The sequence below is a fragment of the Ptychodera flava genome, chromosome 14 (assembly GCF_041260155.1).
Source record: "Ptychodera flava strain L36383 chromosome 14, AS_Pfla_20210202, whole genome shotgun sequence".
NCBI classification, from domain to species: Eukaryota; Metazoa; Hemichordata; class Enteropneusta; family Ptychoderidae; genus Ptychodera; species Ptychodera flava.
In genome coordinates this window covers 26,393,045-26,400,746 of record NC_091941.1, presented here as the reverse complement: position 1 = coordinate 26,400,746, position 7,702 = coordinate 26,393,045, and the positions used below count along the sequence as shown (strand labels likewise).

Sequence of the window (7,702 nt, the reverse complement as noted above, 5' to 3'; positions counted from 1 at the left end):
AAAAAAAAAAATTCATCAGATTTAATTCATTAACCCTTCGCACCCTGTGGCCCCGGGCTGAAAAAGTTTCCTCACATACTAGAGAATCAACATTTTTGGTGAAATGCCAAAATCAAATTTTTGCACACACATGAACTTGTAATCGCTGTAGTCTAATCAAGTACACTAATATCAATAATCAAGAGTACATAAATACACAGATTTACCTAGTTTTATATTGGAAAAAAATTATCATAGTTTCCATATAGACAAGATAGTGAATCAACATTTCGGTGACATTCCAAAATCAAATTTCTTGCACAAACATCCACTTGTTACCACCCTAGTCTAATCAAGTAAATTAATATCAATAATCAAGCGTACATAAATACACAGATTTAACTAGTTATGTTATGGAAAAAAATTATTCATAGTTTCCTCTGACAAGATAGTGAATTAACAATTCGGTGAAATTCCAAAATCATATTTCTTGCTCACACATGCACTGGTAACTACCCTAGTCTTATCAAGTACATTAATATCAATAATCAAGAATCTATAAATACACAGATTTAGCTAGTTTTGTATTTAAAAGAAATTATTCATAGCTTCTCATAGATTATGTATGGAGGACCTGTGTATTTTCTATTTTGCCTGGGAGTTCTTGTGTGTTATCACTGTATACCTAGGGAGTCCAAGACGGGAACTTTCCAGAGAGTGTTTTACATTGCATGCTGCACTGGCACTGGAAGGTTTGAGTGTCAGCGTGTGCTTTTTAAGTCAGATATTTCTCTATTTTGAGTCTTACTCAAGTCAGCAGATATGTAAAGAAACCGGTGAGTGGCAGAGATCGAATTTTGTGCGGATCAGACAGTTTATTTAAACCCTACGCCATGCTCTACTTTAGTCGATGGAACGAACATTGCTCACACAAGTGAAAGCCGTGCCGTATATTTGCAATATACGCACTGCTAAGATGATAATATCACCACAAGTTGAAAGCTGATCTTTCTGCAGCAAATTGTGTGTTAACTGTGAACTTTATTCCGTTTATGAGTTCAGTCAGATGTCTGAGATTGTCATGAGAACATTATTTATGATTGTTCCACTGAACTTTTGTCGATGCGCGGAGTTAGCAGAGTAAGACTTCAGATTAGTTCGGCATGTCCCGACCGGAAGTAAACAAAAGATCTAAGAATATTAGTAAGATGGCTGCTCCCGTGGTAGCTGAACTGGACGCTGCTTAGCAGTGAATTGCGTGTGTTGTCGCCGACTTTTATGTGCAGACATTACACGGGACTTACAATTGTGCTCATCATCGATGCATCGAACATTAGTTAAAGTCGCGTGTGAACTATTTGTGTTTCCCAGCCGCGTCGTCAAGTCTGAGGTACCTCTGCGGTACCGTTAAGTTTTCCATAGAAATTGTTAAGCATTTAGAAAGGGTTTGAACAGAGTTTTGTTCTGAAAGTGTGTTCGACTCCTGCCGTCGGGAGGTCGATCAGTACGGTTACTGTTACCATGGAGTAATATTTATAGTTTTGGGTACGGTTTTACTATTTTATATGTAGACCCCGATATTTGACACAATATATACAGAGGTTGTTTGTTACATTATATGACTGTGTGTTGGTTCCTCATTTCGGCAGATCGTCCATGTAGCCGACACGAACACGAAGTGTGTGTTACCGGCTATCAAAACTATGAAAAATAGTAAAGAATGAGCTACAAAATCACTATCAGTTTTAAGTTGCAGGTAGAATAAGTCTGTGCCTTTGTAGAAAGTGAAGAACCAGCTGAAAGTTAGTTGAGGAGACCTTGACCGCATATCATTTGCATCTCATTGTCGGCTACATGGACTGTGTGCCCTCATTTTGGCTGTGTAGCCCTGCGTACAGGTGTGTGCACGTGTGTTCCCAGCATTATATGGCCTCTACCACAGCCCTGCAATGGTCTTTGAACAGACTTGAGGTCTCTGCGGCCTGGATCTGGACCGCAATGAAGACTAAACGGTCTTTTTGGCCGAAATTCTGCTCTATTGGGGCGAAATCCTTTCCCTGCCTACCTTTACCTCCTAACCAATCCCAGAAAAGATGCGATTGACTTCTCCTAACGTCCAAAACCGCTCATTTTCTGAAACATAACATACTCGACAAGTTGTTTACCCATGGCGATCCCCATTTTGAATCTCGCTGCAGAGACCCCAGTTATCTCCACAGACCGTTGCAGGGCAGCGTGGTGGAGGCCGTATACGCCAGGAACACACAGACCTGTACTCAGGGCTACATGCTCTGTTGCTGCTCTAGAGAGGTTAATGCCAGTCTCGGACTTGTTGGCCCTGCTAGAGAAATAAATTTGGCTGAGCTTCGGTCGGTTATTATTCTGCCGTCTCGAAACATCGGTTACACAAGCAACATTTCGGTGAAATTCCAAAGTCAATTTTGTTTTCCATAACTCAACACAAACCTTTGTAAAATTTGACCCCCTTCAATCATTGATTGTAAAATTTGACCCCCCCTGAAAAGCGGTTTTGTAAAAGTCAACCCCCCCTGATTTCCACCGACCCCCCCCTCCCCGTAAATAACGAATGCTCCCTTATGTCGAATTCTCCAAACAGGAAGTCGCTGTCACGGTTATCTCGCGCTAAGCTGACTTAAATACACATAATTCGAGCTGACAGCGACTCACTGTTCACAGAATATATAATATTCTACTCAGTTTTCACATCATCATACCGTTTCTGATATCGAGCAAGTGTAACGTACCCGCATCGATTGGCGTTGTGTTTCTAGATGCGACTCAGATTTACGATGGCCAAGGCGTCAGAATGTTTTAGTAATGTAGAATTATCGTGATCTCAAGTCTATCTTGGTAACAATGCCTTGCTTCTGTGCTTTGCATAACAGAGAAATTTATAATAAGACGACACCCATAATATTCTAACCCTCAATAAAAGAAATGAACTTGTGTCCTCGTGCCGACACAGAAGCAAGGCACTGTTGTGTAACAACTAAACTTTAAAATACATTCCGCTATGTACATCGGTTCTCTCCTTGTAGATAAATATTCATAACAGTATAGCGAAACATTGTTGTGCAACAACTCTCAATGCAAACACACATTCCGCCATCTGCGTAAAATATCCAACTGAATATCTGTGTGTACCCTAGTAGATGTATATTAAAACCTCTTTAGTTTCCTGACGAGTGAGTCCAGCGGCCAACGAAACATCGTTCTAGAGATATTATTGTAAAATCATCTCTCCAGCAACTCTCCAGCACTATATATATATATATATATATATATATACCGTACTCTCTGTGCCCAAGTTCAGAGGTTGCCATAAAGCCATTATGGTGATAACCGGGAGGGCACATTGTATACATTGTGTGTGTGTGTATATATATATAAATATATATATATATATATATATATATATATATATATATATATATATATATATATATATATATATATATATATATATATATCTCGAAGTATACAGATGTCCTCGAGAGAAATTACAGTGCTATACGAATACCAGAGCGCTATAAATAATAATACAAAGCACTTCAAGTATACGAAGTAATAATATCTGCATGAAACTTAACAGATATTATAACTTTGTACATGAAGTAATTTGTAATATATATATATATATAGATATATATAGAGAGAGAGAGAGAGATATAGAGATATATATGATAGAGAGAGATATAGAGAGAGATATATATAGTGTTATGGTTCTTTGTTTTGCAGACAGTCCCCGCGCCAATACACTAGAACACCTGATGAAGTCCGACTTCTCGGACGAAACGTTGTGCTAAGTGTATGTGTGAGTGTACAATACATACATACATACATACACACATACATACATACATACATACATACATACATACGTACGTACATACATACATACATACATACATACTAGGGATGAGAACTCTTTGTATGCCACTGTGACATTTCTTATACTAGTACAGTAATGGATTCATTCATGATCGGTAATGTTGCTTAACTCAATGTTGCGTGAAGAACTTTTTGTAACAAGACAGGGCCCGGAACTGTAGCACATACGATAGACTTTTTTGTTGTCTGTCACTCTTCTCTTGTCTTAGCGTTCAAGATTTTAACAGGTCAAGGTATACCTGCCCTTACACACGTGACAAGCATATCGTTTACGTAAACGACAGCCCATATTTTATTATGTCATACCGTAATTTTATCATCCGGTCACATACACATCACGCCACGCGTAACCCGTTTAAATTGGGTTACACTACCCCAATCGTCGACTCGGACGCCGTTTCACCACGTCCCATTGAGTCACAGAATTTGAACGAGCGCGCGTTTGGAATGATGTAATGCAATGATGTCATCGCATTTCGGTCACGACCTTTACACATTGTACTGCAGCACTTCCATCAGATTGACCTGACTTTTTACTCCATTCTTCGTAACGCGACCCATAAATGAATGCATCTATAAATGTTGGGTTTTTTTGTAACATTAAATAGACACAGGTACACAAAATCAACGACACTTAATCAGATGTTATTAAAATATAATAACCAAGAAAACGAAGTTCAATACCCAAATGCAAAGGTAATATCGACAAAAACACTGTCTGAAAAGCACGACAAAAACTGAAATTGTCCAAAAGTCTTCTAGCTAGCCAAAAATATGAGCGCTTTTAGCGCAGCGTGGTGGCAGCCTAGTATCAGGGAACCGGCAAAGAACATTTGCCTGTATCACAATGAATGGAGGGACTGTGCCCGTATCGAGATTTACACTCAAAAACGTGGTGTTTTACCATGGAATATGATTTGAATGGTTGGTAACTTAGAATTGTGAGCCAGTAAATTATTTTCAACTTGTCGAATACGTTTTGCAAGGTAAAAGAAAACTTGGGAAAACTGATCTTGAATGATTGTTAGTCAGATTTCAAAAATACATTGGGTCCTAAGTTAGAGAGAGGAGACCAAATTGGCCGTTGGAAGAATGGTACCAATTGAACGGAGTGTTCCAGAACTAGGGTCGTGTTTACGTAGACACCATCATATGGGAACAACGTAAATATGACAATGAGTGTGTAAGACTTGTTTATAGAAGAAAATTCAGACTGAACAACGCTCTTGAGGTACATTTCAAAGATTTAATTCTGCTGTCATATAAAGAATGAACACGAGTTTTTTTGGAAATCGGAAAACTTGGCAGACACGTTAACCCTATTCTACCACCCTATTAATGTTTTCGTGGTGTTTGGGTTTCGTTTGGTAATCTTTTAATACCACCTGACGCAGGCAAGGATGCGTAACAAACGGAAAATTCCGAAGATTTTTTTGCACTGCTGAAATTGGTCGACTTTATGTAGGGCATTGTGCTAAATAGAGCAATTATATTTTTCTCCGCGCGAACTTCCATATACGATGGTCACCGCTTCGCGTGATCGTGCATATGTACGACAACACGACATGCAAAGGTCGGGTGACACCTGTGTAAGCCGTTCGTTGCACCTCTGTTCAGGCGATACAGTTCACCCCTGGCTGAAATCGCTGACACATGTTTCTTGGTGCGTTCACGTGATCGTTGCATGATACCTGGTGCGCATTCGAGTGTACAGTACGCACCAGAAAAAAAACAACACTTGACGCCCTGATTCTATAAACTGGTGAAAGGTCGTTGCTTTTCGTCGGTACCTGCCTGTTCCGTTTTTTACAGCTCTCTTTGTCCAAAGTCCACCTATTACCTCAAGCCACTGTGAAATGACGTCAAGAGGTATATTTTTAGATCTCAGACAAGACCAAGCCGTCGCCGCCTCGCTTTGTTGTTCCATGGTTGGACCCTCTCCCTTTCTTCAAAGTTATTCGCGGGTACACAATACCGAAGGGTAACACGTCCATTCAATGACGCACACACTCATTGTCATATTTGCGTTGTTTCCATATGATGGTGTCTACGTAAACACGACTCTAATTCTGGAAAACTCCGTTCAATCGGTACCATTCTTCCGAAGGCCAATTCAGTTGGGTCCCTTCTCTCTGAACTTACGACCTGAAGTATTTTTGAAATCTGACTAATAATGATTCAAGATCAGTGTTCCCGAGTTTTCTTTTTTACCTTATAAGACCAAAACGTCTCCAGTGAGGAGCAAAAATGCGATTGACAAATGGAGATAGCTCCGGAGAATTGGAGTGACTTCGAGAAGTCCCCAATTGTTGTTTGCCTGGCGCGTGACGGCACGGTGGCTGGCTCAATCGAATAAAACCGACTCCCAGGCGAATTTTTGAGCTTATGCTTGCTTGATATAGGGTCAGCGAAAACTTTTCAGGCAACTTCAGAAGGACCGAGTGAACTTTTACACGAGATATTGGGACCGTGTATATGACTAACGACGCTCGCAAGTGCAAGAATACCAGTATATCCTTCCTTGGAGGGACCGGCGTCATCAATTTGTTCTTGGCCTTACCTGTCAAATTAACATACAGCAATAGTGGTATTGGAGTCGAGTGGCCTCGGTCACTTCAAGACTTCAAGCCGAGACTAACTCTCGACGCTTCACAGCTCTTCTCGTTCGGAACGTTGGGAAATCAACTTTCAATGATTAAGTGCTGCCTCATAGGCGTTACTGTAGGTCTTCAGCTTTCTTGGTCAATCTGTTCGTTCTTCCCACACTCATTCTACTGTCGGCACTTACTTAGTTTTCGAGTTCGACACCTTCCGAGTCCCACACGGCTGGCCCGGCTTCTGTTGACGAAACCCTTCAGTAAGGATTGTTTGACGAGACTTTCTCTCGCCATGTTACGCTCAAAAATCTCCTTATACTCCATTTTTGTGTCAATTTTCCGCCAGTTTCCACCCCTCACAGCACACACTCTGTTGTGTGGGAAGATTTTCTGTAATCTGAAGTATGACTCATTACTCCAATACCTTCAAGTTTTTGAATACACATTCTATGGGTCCTATGTTGAATACATTCGACCACACCCACCGTCCTACAGTGCTAGCCATATCTGTGTCAACGTGTAAGCACAGTCTAGTGGAGGGCCTGTGGTAGGCAATGCATTGACGAATGCGACAAAATCACTCGTGTCTGAAATTCGAGCCAAAAGTAGCGAAAAATATGAAAAACACGAGGAAAAGATGTCACGACAAGAATGACTAAAATGTTGGTAGGTAGGTAGGCAGGCAGGTAGGTAAGTAGGTAGACAGGCAGGCAGGTACTAGGTAAGTAGGCAGGTAAGTAGGTAGAAAGGCGGGTAGGTAAGTAGGCAGGTAGGCAGGTTAGTAGTTAGGTAGGTAGGTAGGTAGGTAGGTAGGTAGGTAAGTAGGCAGGTAGGTAGGCAGGCAGGCAGGTAGGTAGGTAGGTAGGTAGGTAGGTAGGTAGGTAGGTAGACAGGTAGGTAGGTAGGTAGGCAGGTAGGTAAGTAGGCAGGTAGGTAGGCAGGCAGGTAGGTAGGTAGGTAAGTAGGCAGGTAGGTAGGCAGGCAGGTAGGTAGGTAGGCAGGTATGTAGGTAGGTAGGTAGGTAGGTAGGTAGGTAGGTATACAAAGACTGGTAGGTGCACAATCGAGGATTGTCTCAGTGAATCGCATCAAGAAGATATTTTAAAATGACAGGCTTTTGTCATGTTCAGTTTACGACACTTCATCACGTCTGATCGGAGAAAGATTGGAAAGATGTTTCAACTAAGGTGATGGAAAGTAATGAAACACTGATT

At 41.0% G+C, this 7,702-nt stretch overlaps 1 protein-coding gene across 1 annotated transcript in view; it reads right to left on the bottom strand.

Annotated features, from left to right (window-relative positions):
* Positions 1–6,928, bottom strand: part of LOC139149932 (protein c-Fos-like) — an 18,929-nt gene extending 12,001 nt beyond the window's left edge. The window contains exon 1 of the mRNA XM_070721993.1: positions 6,452–6,928. The gene's annotated coding sequence lies outside the window, so the exon portion shown is untranslated. The remainder of the gene's footprint in view (positions 1–6,451) is intronic.
* Positions 6,929–7,702: the final 774 nt, after the last annotated feature.